The sequence below is a fragment of the Phocoena phocoena genome, chromosome 7 (genome assembly GCF_963924675.1).
Source record: "Phocoena phocoena chromosome 7, mPhoPho1.1, whole genome shotgun sequence".
Classification (NCBI taxonomy): Eukaryota; Metazoa; Chordata; class Mammalia; order Artiodactyla; family Phocoenidae; genus Phocoena; species Phocoena phocoena.
The window spans coordinates 109,921,885-109,932,186 of record NC_089225.1 but is presented as its reverse complement, the minus strand read 5'-3'; positions in this window follow the sequence as shown (position 1 = coordinate 109,932,186).

Here is a 10,302-nt window from a genome sequence, read left to right as displayed (position 1 = left end):
GTCTCATGGGGGTGCAGACGTCACAGAAACAATCATATTAGAGAAGGTGTAATTACAAAGTGAGATCAGTTCTCTGGAGGAAAGGGTCATGGGTCTAACAGAGGAAACAACCAAGGCCAGGGTTGGAAGAGCATCTCTAGGACATGCTGGGGAAGAAGCTCCCCGGGGGCGGGGCAGGAAGGAGACGATGGAGAGAGACCTGTCTCCAAGGAGGGGACCCCACGCATGCCAAGGAGGTGTCAGGGAACCGAGAGCAGCTCCACATGTGATTTTTCAGGTCTCAAATGTGACCCTCTGTTCATCTTGTCCCCAAAGAGTTCTCTGCTAAGGTATGGCACTCTATGGCCTGACAATGTGTTATTTTGGTCCTCCTGGGTCTGTCCAGATAAGGAAATTCTGGCTGTCTCTCATCGGAGAGACCGGAGCACCTTGAGGAGAAGCTGTGCCAGACACCCAGCACATGTTCGTGGGCTGACTTCACCCATGGCACTCACGGCGCCTACATTTTTTTCCCGGGTATCTCTTTAGTTTCGTGTGCAGCTCCCACCGGGACATTTTAAAGATTCACAGGCTGTCGTAGAATGCTTCGAAATACTCTTAAAGAATCAGACTACATGAAATCTACCTCTACAAAAATATTTTAGAGCCGTGATAAACAAAGAATATTTATGTTAAAGAAACAGGGATTTAAATTTATCCTCAGAAACTAAATGAAAGGTCTGACATTTCCCAAAATTACAGCTTTGGAATCACTTTACAGTTATTCCTTTGGATGTAGAGAAAACATAAATCAAAGGTACTTTGGAAGACTTAAAACATACCATCACGTGTCACCATGAAAGAGAAGCTATGATCTGAGTTCATTCTCCAATAATCTCTCTAAAAGCCTGAGCAAGTATCCATGTATTTTGAGTTTTCTCTTCTGGAAACAAAGAAAATCTGACTCTTTTTTCTTAAGCTGTGGGTACTTCTGTAAGGATATTACACTCGGTATTTTTTCCCTCATGTATTATATTTTGAACCAGACACATCTACCATGTTCAGGACAACTATCATATAGTCATAAACAGGAGGGAAAATCTGAGCACTACATTTTCCAGGAGCATCTCTTTAAAGACAACTATCATATAGTCATAAACAGGAGGGAAAATCTGAGCACTACATTTTCCAGGAGCATCTCTTTAAAATACAAGGTTTTCAAATGAAAACTTCAGAGTTAATGTAAAGAAAATGGAAGTTTCCCAAGGGACAGAATGCTTTCAAGTTTATATTCATACTTAGTTTCTGGTGAAACGCTACCATTAATTAGTGGGTGCTTGGTCTTTGGAAAAACACCACATTGCAAAAGTTTCTTAACAAAACGTCCCCCCAAACAGAGAGAGAGACGGGCAATGGTAGGTGTGATCCCAGGAGGCTGCTGTTATCCTGTGCGGAGAAGGCTTTTAGTTAGAATTCGAGGCATCATCACGATGATAATGTCAGTATTATTTCCTGCAACTCAAATTCTATATCACCGTCTGAACAGTCACTCTCTGTGCATTTGTACACCCGTTTGGTCATTTGGTCCAAGACCTACATCTCATCACTTCCGGCACCCACTTTTCTTCCATCAAAATTCTTCGCGGGTGACCCACATCATTGCCGGCCCCAGCCCCAGGCGTAGGGTCCTAGCTCGGAGGCTCATGGCATTTTTTGTTGATAACAGAGGTGCCCTGGAGAGTCTGCGCAGAATTGGAACTTTGGCTGAATCAGGCACAGGTGGTTGCTTCATTTATTCGTGTAGGTCACTTTTTTTTGCGATACACGGGCCTCTCACCGTTGTGGCCGCTCCCGTTGCGGAGCACAGGATCCGGACGCGCAGGCTCAGCGGCCATGGCTCACGGGCCCAGCCGCTCCGCTGGGATCTTCCCGGACCGGGGCACGAACCCGCGTCCCCTGCATCGGCAGGCGGACTCTCAACCACTGCGCCACCAGGGAAGCCCTGTAGGTCATTTTTATTAAAATGTATTTTCTATTAAACTTATAAGCTTAACTCGCTAAACTCATAAACCTTCAACTTAGACGGTGCTGTACGTCAATTATATCTCAATAAAACTGAAAAAGAAATGCAGTTTGCTTCCATCAGGAATGTTTCACCACGTCCCGAGCTGTGTCATGCACTTTTGTTGGAGTTACATTGGAATAGTTTAAAATCATATGATATTCAGCTTTGACTCTAACGGCATTAATGGATGCAGGTCTGTAAGTTACAGCCCCAGGCTGTACTTTCACAATGAAAGTATTAGGCCAGTTTTCAGGCCCAACTGACCGAATAATGCATGCTTGCTGCTTCACGGTGCAGGAATAGGTCCAGACACACATGCTCCCGTGCATATGTACGGGCTCCACTTGGGGTTGTGCAATTGGCACTGGTCCCTATTCCTCCATCCTATAGCAGGATTTCTAGTTGGTTTATGGTTACACGACAACCAATTAGTGAACAGAATGCTCCCCGCACCAGGCTCCCTTATAGCTGGGCGGGGGGCTGTTTGAGTGTGCGATAATGAAACACAAAGGAATTCTACTGAGTGCAGTTGCCAGGAAGGTTCTTGTTTCCCTTGTGAGAAAAACTGGCAGATCCCATACCCTTTGCCCTCTCCCCCTCTTGCTGACTGGAAAATGGACCTGGTACCCAGAGATGCAGCATGCAGCCACAGCCGAAGGATGGCTGTGAAGGGAGCTGAAAGTCTAGTTCCCTGAGCTTGTGCATCAGCCCTGGACCGTGCACTCAGCCTGGGAACTGGTCAGGTCAGAAAAATAAACCCCTTCTTCGGCATAGCCGCTTTCCGCCAGGTTTCAGCTGCATTCAGCCAAAAGCGGTCCCGGCAGACTGACAGAATGATGCATGTCATATATGTGATATGCACAAGACGCAGTTGCTAGAAACATCCGGGAAGGGCATGCCCTGGGCGTGGGTGGGCTTCATTTGATCAAGGCCAGTACCTATGAGTCCCTCTCATACTCATTAATGCTCTGCATACGAGAGTCTTTTAAATGGACATCGCCTTTTTTTCACAGCCTCTAGGCTCATGGTTGTTGAACTTTGGGGGTCATGAACCTGTGTGAGAATCTAAAAAAGAAAACCTCCGGACATCCTCCTCGGAGGACACACAGACCAAAGTAAAGAAAAAATAAGCGCACCATTTGAGGGTTCCAGAGAACTTCCTAAAACCCATCGAGGGGCGCTGGCTGCAAACGTTCTGTTCTGTTGAATCAGTTTTGATGATCCCTGTCTAAAGGCTCACCGTGCTAATTAACAGGATGCTAATTAGGTACTTGTTTGATTTTTCATTTTGCAAATTGGGGTATTCGTTTTATTCCTTGCAATTTACTAATTCTAAATTATTCTCATTTCATAAATCATTATCTATAGCAAAAAAAAAAAAAAAAAAATCACTGGTACAGCGTAGGAAATCAAATGGCACAAAAACATATACAATGAAAACTGAGTTCTTCCCCCAAAGGCAGGACTCCAGGCCCTAGCAACCCCATGACGGAGCTTCTTGGGTGTCATTCCAGGAATGTTTTGTGTGTAACTTCCATAAATGGGAGATTTTATAGTCACTGTTCTATTTTGTTTCCCACTTAGTATATCTTGGAGATCCTTTCACACCAATTATTATAGATCTGCCTCCTCCTTTTAATGGTCGAACAGTATTCCACTGTGTAAGCGTACTGTGATTTATTGAACCACCTCGGTATGAATGGACATTTCTGTTGAGGCAGATTTTAAAGTCACTCTCGGTTCGGCAGGCTCTGTGCTGTCTCCATGCCAGCCATTGAAATATGTGGAGAGAATACAAACTAATTACATCTGCTTAACCAAAGGAAATTAAAAACAAAAAGCCTGTTACAAACCCCTCCCTACTTTTCATCATGTCCATGTAGAACATTCTGAAGTCAGAAATACAATTTTTGCTCTTTACCACTTCCAGTTATGCAAGTCCCCGTTTCCTCCTCTTGCTGGGGTTTTTGACTCACAGGAAAACATCACCTGGGTATGGTAGGAATGGGGTTCAGAAAAGACCTTGGAGCCAGACTGCCTGGGTTTGAATCTCAGCTTCATACTTTGTAGCTATGTGACCTTGGGAAAGTTACTTAACCTCTCTGTGCCTTACTTTCTCATCTGTAAGTGAGGATAATAATTTTACCGGTTGCACAGGGGTGTCAAGGGGATCAAATGAGTTAAAAGCTCTAAAGTTCTTAGGACTGTGACACACAGAGAAAGCGCTAAGCGTTGGCTGTAACTTGTCTAGGTGGCCGTGGAATAAAACTGAGGGGTCAGTGGCTTCTGCAGTGGTGGTGTTGCCCACGGTAAGGAATGCCTGGAGTCTGTCTCAGAAGCCTCCTTGACCTCTGGCGCAGAGGCCCACATGTGTGCTTGCACACTTGTGCACACATAAGTACACCCCGTACACACCGCCCAGGCCCATCCGAGGTCTATTGAGCCAGGGATGGTGTGCAGGAGGGAGGGACTTCTGCAAAGTCCTCCTGGGGACCAGCATTAACCAAACGAGAGACTGTGCGTCTGCCTGCACGGTGCCTCCCATGGGGACAGGAAATCCCTACAGCCCTGGACATTAGCCCCTGAATGCAGAACACGGAGTAAGGCCCAAACCCCGGCCTGGCCTGGGGGGCACAGTGACCAGCGGGGATAAACATCACTACCCCTGATGAATAGGAGGTCTGAGAAGGCCCAGGATTGAGGGAGGTGGGCCCATGGCTGAGCACTGCCCCATTTATTCCTCCCATCGGGGATAGTCCAACAAGCCCTAGAGACATCATTCGTACCAGAGAAGCCTCCCTGAAAATAACTGCCTGGATTTTAATTAAGGTTCAGCAGGAGGTGACTGAAAAGTGGGCCAGTGAGGAGAAGCCAGGATGCCCAGGAGAGGAGTCTGGAGCCAAAGCTGGGAAATATTTAGAAATCACAAAGCGAAATCCATACCCATCCCCTCCTACTCAGATATCATTTACATTTCTTTTCTGTCTACTGTTTTACCATAAAATGAAAAACTGAGCTTGTCCTCATGCTTCAGAGCGCCCAAGAATCAGATGGAAAGCTTGGTAAATACAGATTTCCTGCACAGGTCCCACAGCATCTGACTCAAAAGCCCTGGGAAATCTTGGAATCTGCATTTTTAATACAGATGAAAATGCCTGCTGGAGAGGCCTATTCAGGTGGCCCGTGGATCACACATAAAACATCAGGCCAGGGTTTCCTGGTGGCGCAGTGGCTGAGAGTCCGCCTGCCGATGCAGGGGACGTGGGTTCGTGCCCCGGTCCAGGAAGATCCCACATGCCGCGGAGCGGCTGTGCCCGTGAGCCATGGCCGCTGAGCCTGCGCATCCGGAGCCTGTGCTCCGCAGCGGGAGAGGCCACAACGGTGAGAGGCCCGTGCACCGGAAAAAAAAAAAAAAATCAGGTCAGTGGTCACAGCAATTACGTTTTTAAAAATGTCCTTAAATAGTGGAGTTATTTCATTTTCTCAAGGTTACCAAGCTGGTACCCACTTCACTTCCTCCCAGAGTTGTGGATCCAAACCTATGGGAATCCCGAATAATAAGGATATTTTAGCTAGAGCTCTGTTGTGATCTGATTGACTTGCAAAATACCCAAGTAAGAGTAAATATTATAAACCTTTGAATAATGTATATATTTTGAAGGCATTTTGAGAATAATTATACTAATAAACCACCTTGTTTGAAGTGAAACGTATGAGTACTGTGCAAAGTTCTTTCTTTCAGGGACAGAGTGCTACCTGATACATCAAAGGTATCCAATCATACTTCCGGCAGAATTTTGGAATATATCACGTCACAAACAGAAAATGGAGTCGCTTTTACTTGGGTATGAATTTCGGAACGCAAAACCAATTTATCTTTGTTTTGATAGTTTTAGATACATCGTGCATGGCATCGTGACACCAGCCATCAGGACATCTCTATGCGTTTTCCACAAAGCTAATATTTGAAAAATGATCCCTGTCGCCCAGGTCCTGGGAAAAATACATAAACCTCCAAGGTCTGTGTAAATTATTTCTAACTAGGTCAAGTGCCCTGAGTCCCTCAATACACATTCAGCACCTTTTCTGTCTTTAATTTCTCAACTCATCTACCACATAGAAAATGTGATAATTAGAAATATGTAAAGGTGTTTTGAAAAATGACTTGCAGAACTGGAATATGATTTTCCAAATTATTTTAACCCATAAGTGTTTTCCCATTAATTCACCAGTTGCACAAAGAATACACCTTCATACAGCACTTCCCTCTACACACAGGAGGTTGCATTTGTACATTTCGACCTCACACGTCATTAAGCTGACTTGGCAGCGAGGATTTTACTATAAATCCTTCATTCTGCAGATGGTGATTCTAACCAGGCTCAGGGTCAAAAATGAAAGTGACTCAGTTCTCCAGACCCCTTCTCTTCTAGGACGGCCCTGTGATTCCTTAGAGCCGCCAGGCAACCACCCTGCCTGCTTTACTCAGGTGACCGTCCAGGGAGGCCTGTGACACCAGGACAGCTCACCTGAGGCTGCAGGTGTTGGCCTTGTGTACCCACGCCTGCTATTCTCACCTAGGTGTGATCATCCACACCTTGGGTGTGAACTGGTTTTGTGCTTGGAGTGTAGAAAGTATGCTGTTGTGTGGAAAATAAAGCAAACACTTTTTTTTTTTTGCCCTAAAGTGTGAGCTTCAGCTGAGCTGAACATATGTAATGCTATAGTGGAAAGACCAGTGAACTAAAACAAGTAGAGATAGAACTTTCTAGAATAAAATCCAAAATGGACTCGCCACAAAACTTACATTTGTTTGATTTTTAAACATCATTACAATGACACACAAACCTGTTCAGGCACTTGGTACTTGGCCTCCATCCTCCCAAGAGAATCGGTCAGCAGTGGTCATTGGGAAGTTGTTTATTCAACAAGCCATTCATCCAAGAATGTATTGAGTGTGTGTGCATTTCTTGAGCGTGAGCTGGACACTGTCGCATCTTCCTTGCCCAGTTTACAGTCTGTGAGGGCACAACAAGCAAACACACGGCTCTAACACGGACAGATTCGGGTTATATCTGTGGTAAGGGCAGAGGGCTGGCACGTGGGTTTGCGTTTTCTGGGTTCCACGCATAGCAAGAGTGTCCTCAAGAGGAGGACAAACTGACCACCTGGAAAGCATAATAAAGCCGCTAGCTCAGTGAGGTCGAAACAGCCACAAGAGCAAAGAGCCACGGAAACAGTTCACCTTGTATCTCCCTTATTTGTCCAACGATCTGAGTCGTGAGGGATGCACGGGTGTTTGTCATCAGCCAACATTGTACTTTGCCAAGAAAGGCATTAAAACAACTACGACAATTTACTATCGTTATCAGTTGCCCCAATAAAGGGCACGTTAACACTAAAAAGGCTTAATCTCAGGATCAGGGAGCGTGATCTGCTTTCTGTAAATCTGGCTTTCAGGAAAGCCCTCCGGGCACTGTCCTCATTCCTCTCATTTTGGGGGGACAGGTGGAAGCTTAGCAGGGCCGACAAGAACCTGTGCGCCAGCGTCTGGGAGACACTCCTTCGTCGGCCCGCAAGGGTGGGGGTTACGGGCATGGGTTTCTAGTTCACAAGGACCATGCTGGCGGCCGTGTGGAGGATGAGCCAGGGGGCGGGGCTGGAGTTGCAGGTACAGGGAGAGGTGATGGTGGCCAGGACCAAGGTGGAGCCCCGGAGAGAGAGGAGAGGAAATGAGGGGGCGCGACCCAGAAGCCTTAGAGGTCCATGTGATGGCACGGGTGTTGGGAGGGGAAGCCCCGTGGAGGGTGTCCGTTCAGGTTTCCACGCTGTCTGCTCCAGCTTCTCACTGGCTTTTTTGGTCTAAAATATCTCAGTGACGCCTTCCATTCTTCTGTTTGGAGCCTAGAACCGCTCACCCCTCACTGCTCCCCACGACAGCCACGCCCTCCACAGCTTCCCTCCCCGACCACGATGCTTAACCAACCCCTCCCCACTTCCCAGTGAAGCCGTTCGTCAACGCCTGGGACCCCCGGTCCTGACCCGCCGTGTTCTCAGACGCCCCTCTTGGCCTCGCTGCAGCTGCGCAAACAAAAGCCACACCGAGTCCATCTCCCCCTTCCGTCGCCCACACCCTCCGGCCCCTGACATCCAGGGCAGTGCAGGGGCTTTGGGACCCCGGGCTTCTCTGCGGCTGATCTGACCAACACCTCCCGTCCGGGTCTGTCACCTCCTCACCCCAATCCCCCAAAGCCTTCCCTTCCCTCTGGGTCTAACCTGGCATCGAGCCTGCACACGACCCTTCGTAGAGCAGCGTAATCCCCAGCGCCTCTGAACCCCTCACTTGTCCCCAGACTTCGCCTCATCAGAGGCCTTCCAGGCCGTCCTGATCTACACCCGCTCCTTCCCCTAAGGTCACGGTTTTCTCAGTGTCCCTCATAGCGCTTAACCTCCACCTGACCTCACACTGAACACTGATCTAGTTTACCGGCTGTTTCCCCACTAGCGCGTGGGCTCCATGGGGACACGGATTACACCCCCGGGGCCTGGAACAGTGCCGGGCAAACAGAAGGTACTCAATCAGCATCTCTTAGTAACCCCCATCCCCTGCCCTTCCAGAATCTTCTCAGGAGTTCCCCTCCACCTTGGGGTTTCTTCTCAGAACCCCCAAATATACAGCCAGACTCTCATTCAAAGCCCCGTCACCCGACAGGCTCCCCGCTCCCTGGAATTCTTTCTTGGTCCAATCTCATGACAGTGCCTCCATCTCCCTTGAGTGTTGAATATTTGCCCCTGCTCTGGGTTACAAACTCCTGGAAGCCCGGGAACTGACTCCTCTCCCTTGATGGGTCGCCCTTGAGCCTCTGCGTGCCCATGACGGCACCCAGACCACATATACCGATGAGCAGCCTGCCGGCCCTTCTGCCAAGCTGCCTGCAGTCCCGCTGAGGTCCATGCTGCTCCCTCAGTTTTGGTGGTTCTTTTGCTGTCCCCAAAGTGGAAATTGCCTTGAAAATTGTACCATATACATAGGACATGAATATAGATATTCTTGTATTGATAAAAAGTAAACCAATTGAAATAGAAAGTTGAGAAAAATGACTTGAGATATTAAGTCACAGACACAACCAGCTAATTTCTTCCAGTTTTTCTTCTCCCCTGTTAGGTACGCTATTGGCTCAGAGAAGCAAAGCTTTAAAAAGACGATTCTTGCCAACCTGGAGCAGAAAATATTAATACAAGCAATTCAAACAACAGGTAGAGCAAATCTTGGTGATTCACTTTCCTTAGGAGGGGCTTTTTTTTTTTTTTTAAATAAGGGAAAAAATTGCATCTTTATTTTCATGAACTTTTAACTGAACGCTAGCATTTCCTTCAAGTATGATGGAGGCAACGAACCTCTGTGATATTAGAAAGCCCTGTGATTTTGTAAACAACTTCTATATCTCAGATATTTTTATGTCCATGAATGTTTTTGCAGCTACTGAAATCCCCATCACTACCTGGAGCTTATGGGGGATACGAGACCTGCTACTAGACAGTGCTCTTTGGTACATAAAGCACATCACAATTTAAAAAAAATCTTTGGGTAACTGTATGTAAGAACAATTGCTTTCATTTGTGATCCCAGGTCCCGAATGCACATCACCTGATGGATTTATGTGATTCTGAGGTGTCTACAGACTTCAACAAACGGTCAAGGGGGTCATGGCACAAAAAAGAGTTAAGAGCCCTGAATCTCACTCCCTAGTTTTCATAACCAGACCCTGGGGGTGCAGGGAACTGGAGCTATAACTTTTTTCTTTCACATTAAAAAAATTGCGGTAAAATGAACATAAATTTACCATCTTCCTGAGTTTTAAGTGGTTCCCTAAGTTCAGCAGCATCAAGCACACGCATATTGCTGTGCAACCCACCAAGGAGGAGCTCTCGGGCGGAAATGACTGAATCTTAAAAAAGGAAAACTTTGTTTATATGTTCACCGTAACTCAATAAAGCTAAAATCCCAAAAACAAACCCAAAAGGGAAAACTTTGGCTAAGTGCAAATATTTTAAATACTCCTGATTTTAGGGAAACGACCACAAAATAGTAATGCCCAGCGTGCACACACATCCCGCCAGAGATCTGTGAGGGCAGAGTGGAGACACCCGTCTAACCCTGACCCACAGCCGGGTGGTCAGTGAAACTGTCCCGGCTCTGGCTTTGGGCATTTGCTTCTCAAGCAACGGCTTTTACGCCGTTTCCCGCTTCTGATGTG